Here is a 13,400-nt window from a genome sequence, read left to right as displayed (position 1 = left end):
TGACTTCCTGGCACTCCACTGTAGCAGCCAGAACTGGGCTAGAGCCCACACCCATTCTGGAATCTGAAGCCAGACAGGAACTCGAACTGGACTTCAGACTGGACCTTTCTTCTTGGCTGGAGCTAGAACTCAGGAGGAGATCAACATCTTGGTTGAAGTGGGAACTCAGAGTAGACTCAGCATCTTGCCTGAGACTGCAACTTGGTCCGGCATCATCATCTTGGCAGGAACTGCCACTCAACTCGGACTCAGCATCTTGGCTGGACTCGGTACTCAGCGTAGACTCAGCATCTCGGCTGGCACTGGAACTCACACCAGACTCAGCATCTTGGCCGGAACTGCAACTTGACCCGGACTCAGCCTCTTGCTTGGAACTGGAACTCCAACTCTCACCGGACTCAATATCTTGACCAGAGTTGCAACTTGACCCGGACTCAGCATCTTGCCTGGAACTGGAACTCCAACTTGGCCCGGACTTGGCATCTTGGCCGGGACTGCAACTTGACCCAGACTCAGCATCTTGCCTGGGACTGGAACTCCAACTTGACCCGGACTCAGCATCTTGGCCGGGACGGCAACTCTCACCGGACTCAGCATCTTGGCCGGGACTGTAACATGACCCGGACTCTGCATCTTGCCCGGGACTGTAACTCAATTCTGATTCGGCATCTCGGCTGAACTCTGCACTCGGTGCAGACTCAGCACTCATCGTGGACTCGTCATCTTGGCTGGGCTCTGCACTCGGTGTAGACTCAGCACTCATCGTGGACTCATTGTCTCGGCTGGACTCTGTACTCAGTGCAGACTCAGCACTCATCGTGGACTCAGTATCTCGGCTGGCCTCTACACTCAGTGCAGACTCAGCACTCATCATGGACTCATCACTCGGTGTAGACTCAGCATCCCGGCTGGGACTGCAACTCGATCCAGCCTCAGCATCTTGACTGGAACTGCAACTCGATCCAGACTCAGCATCTTGACTGGAACTACAACTCGATCCAGACTCAGCATCTTGACTGGAACTACAACTCGATCCAGACTCAGCATCTTGACTGGAACTATCACTCGATCCAGACTCCGCATCTTGACTGGAACTGCAACTCGATCCAGACTCAGCATCTTGACTGCCCATGCTGCAACTCACTCCAGACTCAGCATCTTGACTGGAACTACAACTCGATCCAGACTCAGCATCTTGACTGCCAATGCTGCAACTCGATCCAGACTCAGCATCTTGACTGGAACCGCAACTCAATCCAGACTCAGCATCTTGACTGCCAATGCTGCAACTCGATCCAGACTCCGCATCTTGGCTGCCACTGCTGCCACTTGATCCAGACTCAGCATCTCAGCTGCCACTGCTGCCACTTGATCCAGACTCAGCATCTTGGCAGGCAAAGCCCTTCAGGCTAGACTCAGAAGTTTGGCGGGAAAAATCAGGAAGCCACCTTCTTTCAGCTTGGGCTTCTGGAGTATCCCGCAGGGCTGGATCCGAGAGAAGCTGGAAGCGATAAAAGAAGAGCTTGGTAGAAGGGTCAATAGCAGAAACTGGGTTCTCTTCGAACCCAAGCCAGGAGACACGCCTTCTCTCCGCTGCAGCTTCAGGAGTATTCTTCAAGGCTGGATCAGACAAAAGTGCAACCCGGTAATCCTGGAGTGTCAGAAACGGATCCAGATCAAAAATGGGGTTGGAACTGGGATCCAAACTGGTATTAGGAGGCTCAGTAGACAGCGCCACTTGAACTGGATGCAGAGACTTGGCTTGAAGCGCTGCTTGGACTGGAATCGGAGACTCGGTCGAAAGCATCCCTCGGACTGGACTCGGAGACTCGAATGGAAGCGCCACCTGAACTGGCATCGGAGGCTCGGTCAGAAGCGTCCCTCGGACTGGACTCTGAAGCTTGGCTGGATGTGCTGCTCGGACTGGATTCAGAGGCTTGTCTGGGCGCGCTGCTTGAACGGGACTAGAACCCTGCTGGGCCCAGAGCATGGAATTCCCAAGACGTCTCCTCTCAGCAACAGCTTCAGGAGTATCCCACAAAGCTGGATTCAAGACCAGGCTGCGGCGATATTCAGCGAGCGTGATAAAAGGGTCCATATCTGAAACTGGGTTTTCAGCGATTCCAAGCCACCGGACACGTTTTCTCTCAGCTGCCGCTTCAGGGGTCTTCTTCAAAACAGGATGAGACAAAAGTTTCCCACAATACTGACGAAGAGTCATAGAAGGATCAAGCACAATGATGGAGCTGGACCCCAGCTGGGTCAGCTGGGCGGGGGTTCTTGCCGGGCTCATGGCCTTTGCAATCTGTCAGGTTCTCAGGTTCAGAGCCCTCGGGACTGGGCTCTGGAGCAAACGTGAGCCCTTGGGCTGCTGACGAGGAGCGACAGCAGCAGGCAAAACCCACCAACCAACACTGGGTAAGCACAACGGCAGGGACTGCAGGCACTGCCCAGCGAACCGGAACACCTGGACTGGAATCCCCCGGACTGGAGGACACAGGACTGGAACACTGGACTACAATCCCCCGTACTGGAACACACTGGACTGGAGCACACCAGACTGGAACACACACCGGACCGGAACACACTGGACTGGAGTACACTGGACTGGTCCCCCGGACTGGAGGACACAGGACTGGAACACAGGACTGGAGCACACTGGGCTTGTCCACACAGCTTCACCTGCACTTAGCTACTAAGCCCCCCAGAAGTTGAGCTCCTGGGTTCGAGTAGCCGACAGGACTTACTGGATACCGGATGACATATGGACCAGGACTGGAAACAGAAGTGCTCCTAAACCTAAACTGATCTATGTGCTCCCAAGCCCTAAACCAGCAGGAGTGTTCCTAACAGTAAACTGACAAAAGGACTTCCTAAGCCCTATACTAAACAGGAGCTCCTAATCCCTGCTCAAGAAAGGGACTTCCTAAGCCCTAAACTAACAGAGCAGGGAACTAAACACAAAGCTAACACAGGTGCTACTAAGCACCAAGCTACAAGCAGAGCTTTACACTAACAAGCTAAACACAAAACTAACAAGCTACCTAAGCACTGCTCTAGCAAGCTAGATACAACTAACAAGGTGCTTCCTAAGCACTACTCTGGTAAGCAACCAGAAGAGCTCCTAGCACTAAAAGGGAAGACAAGGGAGCCACAAGGAAAACCAGGGAAGCTAACACATAAGCCAGAAGTGATTCTAAATCACCAAACACCAACAGCAAAGACTGCAATGCTCCCAATAGCACAAACACCAGAAGTACTTCTAACAGCAAACTCTGCAGTGTTCCTAACAACACCAAACCCTGAAGTACTTCTATCAGCAACAGAGCTTCCAAAGCCCTACACACAGCAATGCTTCCAAAACCAAGAGGGAAAAGCAGGGGGACCAAACACCCTAACACTAACCTGGACCTTTAGCAAAAGCAAGCAGGGAAACTAGACACAAAGTCAGAAGTGCACACTGCACCACCCTACCTAAAGCAAACACCACTGTTGCAAAGGCCCTGAAGGAAACACCACCACTTCCTTATCAAGGCCCTCCCTGATGATGTCACACTCCCTAGACCTAGGCAAAAGCACACTGACCCAGAGAGGCCCAACCCACACCAATGCAAAACCGTGAAACACTTGAAGCCAGTACACCCAAAGAGAGGTAGAGCAACTCAGGCAACACACAGCTGTAGTAAAGTGAAACAATTAACCCCATGCTGCTGGAAGCTGCCAGCACAGAGAGACAGAGCAGCTCAGAAAGGACAGACAAAGAAACAGAAGCCAGCTAAGAAGCTGACCCCCAGGAAAGAGGTAAGTTTGAGAGGGGTTCAGACCCCAATCATAACAATATCTCTCCCTCCCTCTCCTTCACCCCTGTGTCCAACCTCTTTTCCCTCCTCCCTCTCTCCCATTGTCCACATCTCTCTCTCTTCCTTGTGCCCTGGGTCCACCATTTCTCCCTTTCTTCCTCCCCCTCCCCATGCAGCATCTCTCCTTTCTTCCCAGTTCCATGTCCAACATTTCTCCTTCTCTCCCCCTGTGCATCTCTCCCTTTTTCCATCCCCTCCACCATCTCCACTCCATGTCCAACATTTCTCCTTCTCTCGCTCCTCTCCCCGTGCAGTATTTCTCCCTCCCACCCCATCCCATGTCCAGCAATTTTCCCTCTTCCCCTACACCCTATGCAACACCTCTCCCTCCCTCCCCTCCAACAATTAAACTCTCTCCCCCCACACACACAAACACATGCAGCACCTTTCCTTCCCTCCCCTCCACCCCCATGCATTTCTTTGTCAATGTGATCCTTGGTCTGAATCTCCTCTCCCCCCCCCCCCCCACCTTCACAAACATTTCTCAAGTCAAAAGGTTGCTGGCAGTGGCAGCGATTCCCACATGCTGCTTGTGGCTAATCCAGAAGCCTTCCCTCTGCCACGTTTTGCCCAGGCAAAAACAGGACGTTGCGTCAAATGGGGGCGGTACGTGACAGAGGGGAGGCTTCCGGGTTAGCTGCAAGCAGAGTGTAGGAATTGCTGGCAGCAACCCTATGACTTGAGAAATGTTTGTGACGGAAGGTAGGGAGATGCAGGACTGGCAACCCTTTGACTCAAGAAATATTTGTGAAGGAAGGAAGGAAGGAAGAGAAGGAGATGCCGTGAAGCCCAACTTGCTCCCCCCCCCCCCCCATCTCAGCATTGTCAAGGGTACAGAGCTGCTGGGTGGGCCCAGACCCACCCTTGGCTATGCCCCTGCCAGGAGTAACCTGAGGAAATACTTCTTTGTAGAAAGGGTTATGGATGCATGGAACAGCCTTAACACTGGAGGTGGTGAAGCTGAAGACTGTATCTGAATCAAAGCTTGGGACAAGCACATAGAATCGAGAAGAAAGGGATGATGAGAAACTATTCCTTGAGAAGCAAATCTTGGCATGGAGTTTCTTCTGACATGCTTACTCATTGCAGGGGACTGAAAGATTAAAATAAAGTGCAGAGTGCAGAAATAACAAAAACCAGATACGAGGAGGCAGAGCCATCTAGCTGGCCAGGCAAGATAGTACAGAGAGAAAAATGGGCAAGCATGGGGGGAGGTCAGAACATGCTCAGAAAGGCCCTTTCTAGGCTTTTCTGAGCTCTGGAGAGCTAATCTGTTCTAGCGCTATCAGATGATCTCACCAGTAGGTGACTGTTTCATCCTGCTTGTCCATGGAAGGAAATCACTCAGCAGATCCTTTTCACATTTGGCTCTCTAGCAGAGTTCAAAGTATTAGGTCAAAGTACTTAACTAAAACTAAAACTAAATGTATATTTTAAAGTAAAAGTACAGTGAAAAACACATTTAAAAAATTTACTTAAGTGAAAGTTAAAGTTATTGACTAATATATTACTTTCTGAGTAAAAAGTAAAAGTGACGCGACCACAACAAATGCAAGTATTAACATTTTTTATCCCAACAACTTTATTGCTCTGCAATTAAATACACTTTGCTTTTAGTAAGGCTACATTTTTTTTTAAATGACTGTTATTCATGTGAGTGTGCATATGTGCCATTAATCCAGCTAAAAAAAGTTCAGCAACTGCACTGGCAGAAAGTGGATTGTTCAGTTTGATAAAAAGTTACTTCAGATCAGGCCAGGCTGCAATGATACTGATTTCTTCTGCAGGTTATGATCAAGGGAATATGTCTGAAACACTTTACTTTCGTATAGCAAAGAGTACTTTATCACAATTATTGTCATTATCTGCATTAGAAATAGAACTAATTCGTCACTTGCATCTTCATCTTTGTTATCATTGTCATGCTGTCCAATTACAAATAAAGCTTTCACAAAGTTGGAATTGTTGTTGTTCTAACAGCTTTTTGTCTGATGGCAAACTCTGTTTGAATATCTTCGAGAAGTGATGCAAGAAAGTCAAATGTGTGGGAATCCTTCAGTCTTAAGGCCAGACAAGAAGACTTCGTCTCTAAAGACTTTTATCAATCCAGTGAACAGTCACCCCAATGTAACATTTTCCACAGGATGTCCAGCAGTCTGTTGTGGTAGGCTTATGTCTGTTCACCGAGAATTACAACCAGCTCCAGCTTCATCTCCACTTCACAGTGACCCAACTCATCACTGTTCTGTTTGTGTGGAAACCAATAACCAGTTCAGCAAACACAGGCAACGCCACTGTTCTCTTAGGCTATATTCACTGAACAGCAAAATAGAAGATGAGATGATCCACAGTTTGTGTGACGAGGTTTACAATAGCAAAATCCTATTCCCAGTTTTGCTGCTTCATTCGGTTTACTGAGAAATCGTCAATTACATCTCGCTTCCGCTTTTGCTTTTTACTTTAAACTGCAAGAACAGGATGAAACTTTTTAAAAGTAGTAAAAATTGGTGAAATTACTTCAGTAAAAGTAACAAATGTTATCCTGTACTTCTTTACAAGTAAAAGTGACAAAACTTTTACTAAGTACAGTAACTAGTTACATTTACTTACTTACTATTCAACACTGCTGTCTAGGACCTCATGCTCTTTCACTGCAGCCTTGTATTAGAGCAGATACACCAGGGGAGGCTGGCAGCTCCTCGCTCACTCTGTCAGGAGGCTCCCAAGGAATGCCTCAGCAGCTGTGCCAGCTATTCAAAGCCCAGGGTATTATCATTCCAAGGCAGGCTGGAACTGACATGACCAAGTGTGGCACAGGATGAATGAAATTCTGTGTAGACAGGGAAGCCCATGCAGCCACTAGGAATGATGAGCACAGAACTGCTAAACAGTCACTGGAAATAGCAGGTGAAGATTTAAAAGCATTTATCTCGTTAACTTTGGGAGTTAACCAGATAAATGATTGTTTTTAAGCTTCCTGGGTTGCTAAATGCATGACTTTTGGCCAGACGTATTTAGGAGTCCTTTAACTACGTTGTGGGAAAAAAGGCCCTGCGGTAGCACTGGGATAGGGTTACCATATGTCCGGATTTACCCGGACATGTCCTCTTTTTGAGGACATGTCCGGACGTCCGGACAGGTTTTGCCAGTCCGCGCGTTTGTCCAGATTTCTGGACAAATGGGCAGGCGGCGGGCCTATCTTAGCCTCCCCTTCCCTTACTTACTATCTACTGCCCTGGTGGTCTAGTGACCTCTTTGGGGCAGGAAAGAGCCCCCTATTTCCTGCCCGGAGCGCTGCTCTTGCCCTGCATCCTGTTGCTGTGATGGTCTCGGGATTCAAAATGGCCACCAAGAGTTGAAGTGGCCTCGCGAGACTTCAACTCTCGGTGGCTATTTTGAATCCTGAGACTATCACAGCAACAGGAGGATGCAGGGCAGGAAAGAGGGGGCTCTTTCCTGCCCCGAAGAGGTCACTAGACCACCAGGGCAGTAGATAGTAAGTAAGGGGAGGGGAATATGTAACCCGGGGGGGGGGGGGGAGTGGAGGGGAATATGACAGGGGGCGGGGTGAGGACGTGAAAGAGGCGGGGCAGGGGGCGGGATATGTGTCTTCTTTTTGAGAGGACAAAATATGGTAACCCTACACTGGGGGTCATTTTTCCTGTGCGCCAGGGCCCTTTTTTACCACAGTGGGTAAAACGTCCCTAAAAAAATGGCCATGTGGTAGGATTACTATTACCACATGGCTATGTGGGGGGAAGCACTTACCACCACCCATTGAAGTGGTGGTAAGGGTTTCTGCGGTAACCCAGCAGTAACTGGGCAGCACACAGTGATGCCTGATTATCACCGGGTTAGCGCCGCGCTATAATAATTAAAATAATTTATGGCATGCCAGAAATGGCACACACTCAAGGTGAAACTACCACTGGTGGCTGCATTGGGCCAGTGGTACTTCCGGGTTAGCGTGCGGTAAGCCTGCGTTGGGCTTACCGACACTTTGTAAAAGGGCCTCTCAATGCTCTGGAGGATAAAAGCCATCTATGAACTACAGGTTTACATGGATACAAGGGGAGAAAAAGTATAATAAAACCGAGCTCTCTTTCAGTTTTCAACTTAGACAGACATAGCTCTGCATTTGTCAAGCCTCTGAGCCTTATAGGGCGATTCTTGTCCCAAAAGAACATCACAAAGTGACCGGGCTGGCAGAAACCTGTAACAGAAGGGAAAATTCAGACTTGTATGGTAGCCTAAATCAAGTATAACAACTTCCCCCAGATTCTATAAATGGCACTCAAACTTGTGTGTGCAAATTTGGGTGCGTGCCCAATGAGTGCGCACAATTCAATTGAATGAGCCAATTAGCACCAATATATAGGTGCTAACATTCAATTATTGGCACTCATTGGCAACAATTTGGATGTGTGTGTGCATCTTCCTAAATGCTATTTATAAAGATGAGCGTGCAAATCTTTTAGCTCGCATCTCAAAGGGGGCGTGGCCATGGGAGGACATGGGCAGGTCAGGGGCATTCACTAAAGATGCATGCAGTATTATAGATTTGGGGGATTCATGCCTAATTTACACATGAGTATTTACACCAGGTTTCATCTGGATACCGCAGTTACGTGCTATTCTATAAACGGAGCCCAACTCGGAGTACCATCTATAGAATAGCGTTCTGCGTGTGTGTGTGTGTGGGGGGGGGGGGGGTTGTGCACAAATTTGGGTGCCATTTACTGAATCTAGTCCTTTATGACTATGGAAACTCAAACTCTCAACAAATAACATAGTACAGACTAGTCAGTAACACTTCCGAGACCAATGTAAGAATAACCCAAAGATGAGAACGTCCACAAGCTTAGAGTCTAACATTTCAAAATGACAGGGTGCCAAACCCAATATAAATGACCCCTCCCTGGATATTAGAGGTGCTCCTCACTCGCTGGCACCCACAGAGCTGGCTTCTGTGTCCACAAGGAAATCCAGAAGAGGAAACCAAAGTTCTGCAGAAAAAGCAGTGCAGTCCACAAAAGCAGAACACACCTCTTCAAAAGATAAAAGACTTTTATTCTTGCCACTTTAAAACACAACCTGACATGGGCACATTTCACCTCTCTAGAGGCTGCATCAAGGGTCCCAAAGGGCACAAACACCTAATAGTAGATTAGTCCAAACCAAAAGCAGAAAAAGAAAACAGCTCAGCATTTAGCAGCAGGATTCTCACACAAAGTGTCTCCTCCTTTCTGCATTCTGCCCTTTGAGACCTTAATAGTTGTTAACCCTTGACACAGCCTCTAAAGAGGTGACATGAAGCGGTGGTCATGTTAGGTTGTGTTTTAAAGTGGCAAGAATAAAAGCCTTTTAACTCTTTAAGACACGTGTTCTGCTTTTGTGGGCTGTTCTGTGTCCACAAGCCATCAAGAGCACACAGATCCTTTCTTCATATAGTTTATAAGACAAATAAGAATATTTGGGATTTCATCCACACAAGGCCCAACAACACTGGACCTTACAGGGCCAAATGTTTATATTTCATTTCTTAAATATTGCATACTAGTTGAAAGGGATTAAAGCAGTGTGCATTGAGATATGGTAAGTATTTTTCTGTCCCTGGAGGGTGTAACCAGGTCACTCTTCCAGGTGAGAGCCGGGGTCGACCCTGCTTAGCTTGGCTAGCTTTTCCCCGGTACGAGCTGCAACCACCGCCTTGCTGCACTGCTTCTGGCCTAGTTTAACTGCTGCCCAGCTGACCTGCGCCAGGATCAGCTCACAACTGGGACACACAAACTCCAGTAGTCTTATAGTTCTTGAAAACCACAGGTCTTTATTCTCTCAGCATCTTTTAATACAGCTTTAATCTTCAAGCAGTTACTTCCTCAAGAATGCAAGAGTCAGTTCAGTTTTTCCACATTCAGCTTATTAACACAGTCCAATCTTAACTCAGAATATAAACCTTTGTCTTGCTCCTAATTGTAGCCTCCCCTCATCAGCACTATCTTCTACCCTTAGATAGTTTATGGGTTAGCTTCTTCCACCAGTGGCTTCCCCACTGGATTATTTTATCCTCTCCAAGTATGCACAGCTTGGGCCACACTCCCGCCACCAAAGCCTTTACCTTTCCTGAGGAAGTTTGAGCAAACCTTCCAACCTCCATGCACTCCTCCTTACCTTCTCCTTCTACCTCCTCTTTATTCCACTCCATCTCCTCCTCCCCAAGCTCCACCAGCTGTTCCCCATCTCCAGGATCAGACCTCATCTCCCAATCAGTCACTCCACCCTCCCCCTCCTGGGAGTTCAGCTGACCCTGCACTGGCTTCTGGGAAGTGTAGTTTTTCTCCTGCATTACAGCTTTCCCTGGCAGTTTGATCCCTAGAGGGCGCCCTGTTCTCCCAGCTGGGCTGAATGAACGGGGATGATGCCGGCTGAAAGACCCACTATCCCCTTTCCCTCGCACCAGCCCTCCAGAGTGCTCACAAGGGCTTATGATCTAAGTTTGTGTTTAAGGCAATGGAAGGTTACGTGACTTGCCCAAATCATCAGGAGGCTCGAGCTACAGTGGAATTTGAACCAAGCTTCCCTGCTTCTCAGCCCACTGCTCTAACCATTAGGGAACTCCTCCATTTCCTTTAAAATTTTAATTCAAAACTATCTGTACCCTCGTCAAAAGAAATTGCACGATGTGACACCCGCCAATGATCAAGTGGCCCCCACACTGTGAAACTCACTCCCAGAGGGGCTGTGTCTAACTCGAGACTATCTCTGCTTCAGGAAGCAGGTGAAAGCCTGGCTCTTCTCCCAAGCTTTTAATATATGTGACAACTGACTATCCACTCACTGTGCACCTGGACTAGCTTGCTGCAGCGGTGTAGCCATGAGTGGCCCGGGTGGGCAAAGGCCCCACTCACTTTGGGTTTAGGCCCACCCTGTGGCAGCTGCAGCACACATTCTCAGTGTGCTGAAGACGCCAGCTGAAGACATCTTTTGCTGTAAGCCCCAGATCTTGTCAACACTGGGAAAGTCAGTGGCGCACTTCCATTCGCCAGTGCCTACACCCCTCACTCATACTCGGTTCATGCGCATGAACTCAGCATGAGTTGAAAGTGAAGGTATCAGTAGATGGAAGTGTGCTGCTCACTTCCCCCATGTTCCCATGGCCAGGAGGAGGGGTTCCAGTGGAGGACATCTTCAGCTGGCGAAAATTGGGGGGAGGGGGGGGGGGGAGGGAGGGAATTATGCATGTATTCACCTCTGGCTACACCACTGGCTTGCTGCACACCCTGTAACTTAGACCAGTTCCTCATATCTTACTTAACTGAATATATAATTTGCCTTTAATTTATTCATCCATCTCTTTAGCCCAATGGCTTTGTCCTACTAATCTTGTCCCCTCTATATATCTCCATTACCCTTGCCCCCTCAGCTACCTATAGTACTAAGATGCTCCTCTCTATTGTACAAACAGCATTAGATCTTATCTATATTATTTGAATGTTCTAATGTGTGCTTACTAGGTGTTTTATGTTGACTTTTTATTATATCTGTTATATGAATGTTCTTCTGTGCTGTCTATTATGGTATTGTTTGTGTTCTGCTGACATTTATATTTCTGTAATATAATTATTCTACCATGTTGTTAAATGTTTATATTTCTTTTTTTTTTTCAAACTTTATTTACTATTTTATACCAAATTATCAATCTTACAAACATCAGCATCTCACATTTACCAGCTAACATAGCATATCTTCATCTCTTATGCATTACAAAAAAACATGGAACGCTTCACGAATTTGCGTGTCATCCTTGCGCAGGGGCCATGCTAATCTTCTCTGTATCTTTCCAATTTGGGTATATGGGCTGCTGAAGCGAGCACAAATGTTTATATTTCTGATACTATTTTATGTTAGTTCTATTATTAGATTTCAATTTGTCATCTCCAAATTTACTTCATTGATTGTATTTATTCTTATATTTGGTCATTTTACTATTGTTATGCTGTTAACAAAATTGTAAGTTTTATGCCAAGCTGCTTGGAATAAAACATGAATCTCTTTGTAAAGGTGATTAAAAAATAAAATGAACAATCACAAAATAAAATAAAACAGTTATAGCACTTCCAATCAGGTATGCAGTCATCTCCTCACAGCAGGACAGCACATTTCTAGCTTCTGGGCTCTTTCATCACACACCAGTGCTGTAGGAACCTGTTCATAAACTTGCAGCTAGGACTGCCATCTGGATTCATGCCATAAGATCAGGTTACCAGATTTTTGCCTTACAAATCTGGGCCATCTGGATGGGATTGGTACAGGAGCAGATGGGGCAGATGGGTGGAGCATCACAGGATGGGGTCTTCCCATGGCAATTTCCACCAAAAAGTTATACTCTTCACCTCTATCTCCTCCCCATTCCAGTCCAGCCAATTCCACCTTTCTCTCGTCCCCCTTATGGTCCAGCCAATTCCATCTCTCTCTCTTCCCACCCCCACCCCCATCCCCAGTCCCTCAAACTTACTTTCAGGGCTCTCGGCTCCTTCCTTCTAGAAGTACAGGGCTGCCGAGAGGGGGGGGACAGGGGGGGACAAAAGTCCCCGGGCCCGGGCCTCCGGAGGGGGCCCGGCGCCACCGCAGTTCGGGCCCGCCCGCCCTCCGTTGCTCCACCGCAGTTCGGGTCCGCCCTCCCTCCGTCGCTCCACCGCAGTTCGGGCCCGCGGCCCCGCCCGCCCTCCGTCGCTCCCGGAAGTTGGAACTATTCTTAAACGCCTCCTTTCACCACCTTCGCAGCAAGCAGCAACAGGGCAGGCCACTCCTTCCTTCCGTGTCCCGCCCTCGCCTGACGTAACGTCCGCGAGGGTGGGGCACGGAAGGAAGGAGAGGTCTGCCCTGCTGCTGCTTGCTGCGAAGGTGGTGAAAGGTGGCGTTTAAGGTTAGTTCAGGGCCCGGCCCAGTAGTGGGTGGAGGGGGGGCCCGACGACGACGATGACTTCGGGTGGGGGGCCCGGGGGCGGCCTTGTCCCGGGCCCGGATCTGGCTCTCGGCGGCCCTGCAGAAGTACAGCACTGTGATGCAGAAGTTCTCCTCAACCATACTGTGCATCTCAGCCAGGTCCTGCCCCCCAGCTGAGGCACACAGCCTGCTTGAGAAGAGTCTGTCTATTGCAGCACTGTACTTCTGTGCTGCCACCAGAGGGAAGAAGCTGGAAGCCCTAAAGAGAAGTTTGAGGGAAGGGGTTGACGCTGGCAGTGGGAGGTGGTAAGAGGGGAAGCAGGCGGGAATATATACACTACAGCACCTCTATCATCATTGTTAAAATCAGGGACAGATGGTTGCCAATCAAGGAATTGTCAGGGACAGGAGCCTAAAATTGGGGACTATCCTCAAAAATCAGGGATATCTGGTAACCCTACATAAGGAACAAGCTAACCCAGTCCTGTACCATGCAAAGCCCCGAAAGTGTAAACCCTGGACTGTATTTATTTATTTATTGGGATTTATTAACCGCCTTTATGAAGAGATTCACCCAAGGAGGTGTACAGCATG

At 48.3% G+C, this 13,400-nt stretch overlaps 1 non-coding gene across 1 annotated transcript; it reads right to left on the bottom strand.

Annotated features, from left to right (window-relative positions):
• Positions 1-11,627: 11,627 nt before the first annotated feature.
• On the bottom strand, positions 11,628-11,734 carry LOC115463905. The gene has a single exon (XR_003941166.1). It is a non-coding gene; the product is annotated as a U6 spliceosomal RNA (small nuclear RNA).
• Positions 11,735-13,400: the final 1,666 nt, after the last annotated feature.

The sequence above is a fragment of the Microcaecilia unicolor genome, chromosome 2 (assembly GCF_901765095.1).
Source record: "Microcaecilia unicolor chromosome 2, aMicUni1.1, whole genome shotgun sequence".
Taxonomy (NCBI): domain Eukaryota; kingdom Metazoa; phylum Chordata; class Amphibia; order Gymnophiona; family Siphonopidae; genus Microcaecilia; species Microcaecilia unicolor.
Note: the sequence above shows the minus strand (reverse complement) of the source record. Positions and strands in the feature narration are given on the sequence as shown.